Here is a 1,314-nt window from a genome sequence, read left to right as displayed (position 1 = left end):
TGGGTGAGAAAAAACCCACACCGGGGACTTAGCTGTGACGGCTCCCAATGCTGGAGGCAGAGCAGAGGCCCTGAAGGCCTCAGAGAGCAAGAAGCAGGCCACCTGCACAGCATCGGGGTCAAGACAGGATCGGGCTTCCCAACAGAAACACTGGCATCTAAAACCCTGAGGGAAAGGTGCCTGGGTGCCTTCGGCTCAGGTCATGATCCTGGAGTCCTGGGATCGAGCCCCGCAGAGGACTCCTTGCTCAGCAGGGAGCTTGCTTCTCTCTCAGCCCCTCCCCTTCTTGTGCTCTCTCTCAAAATAAACAAAATCTTAAAAATAAAATAAAATCCCGAGGGGAAAACAATTTTTAACCGAGGGTTCTGTGCCCACACGAAGTCATCCCCATGTGAGGGTAGAATAAAAATAGTCAAGATCTTCAGAATTTCATTCCCTGAAGTGGTCCTGAAGAGAAGTTACATTTCAGGATTAGAAAAAAAAGTAGTCCATTAAGACATAAACCTTCTAGAGGTTAGTTTTCGGCAGTCAACTTGAAGGGATCCGGTCTCAGCAGTGTGAGAGGGAATGTAGGTCTGGGGTTGTTCTTAAGCCAAAGTGTCCTTAAGGGAGATGGCGTCACTTTGGTGCATGCCAGGGTCGTCTTGCCACCCTGCTCTCGAGTGGTGGTGATGATGAAGCCCTGTAAGGATGGTCCCTAGGTCTGCTGCCTCCTGCGAGACTAGGGAAGGACCAATCACATCGGGCCTGGCCACGGCTTTCCACGTGCCCATCAGCCCCTCCTCAGGAAGCCCCTGGAGGACGTACTTCACGTCCAAATTGAGGGAGCAAGCACAGATCGAGGAAGATAGAGGACTCAGGGGAACAGGAGGTGCATCTAGGAACTGGCAAAGGGAGTCCTCAGGAGGGTGGGAGATCCCACCATGACAGCTGGGGGAAGTCAACCACTCCAGAGGTGAGTGAGGGTTCTGGAGAGACACCGCCAAGAGGGAGATGATGGGACACCCGTTGTGTGTGCATTTATGAGAAGGAGAGTTACCCTTATGGCAGGGTTTGGGGACACAGAAGCGATAGGCACCGAGAAGCCAAAGGAACCACATTTTGAAGAGAGAAGGGGAAAAGTTGTACAGGAAAGGGAAAGGAATCATATTCTATGACATGGCTTGATTGAGATCAGCGATTACATAGTCATAATATTTACACTGCATGTTAATCTAACCCCCAAATAATAATATAAATGTGCTTGGAGAAAGGAGAAGAGAAGCTGTGTGTGTGTGTGTGTGTGTGTGTGTGTGTGTGTGTGTGTGTGTGTGT

This window comes from Enhydra lutris, unplaced genomic scaffold (genome assembly GCF_002288905.1).
Source record: "Enhydra lutris kenyoni isolate GAN:26980312 unplaced genomic scaffold, ASM228890v2 scaffoldscaffold66, whole genome shotgun sequence".
Classification (NCBI taxonomy): domain Eukaryota; kingdom Metazoa; phylum Chordata; class Mammalia; order Carnivora; family Mustelidae; genus Enhydra; species Enhydra lutris.
Note: the sequence above shows the minus strand (reverse complement) of the source record.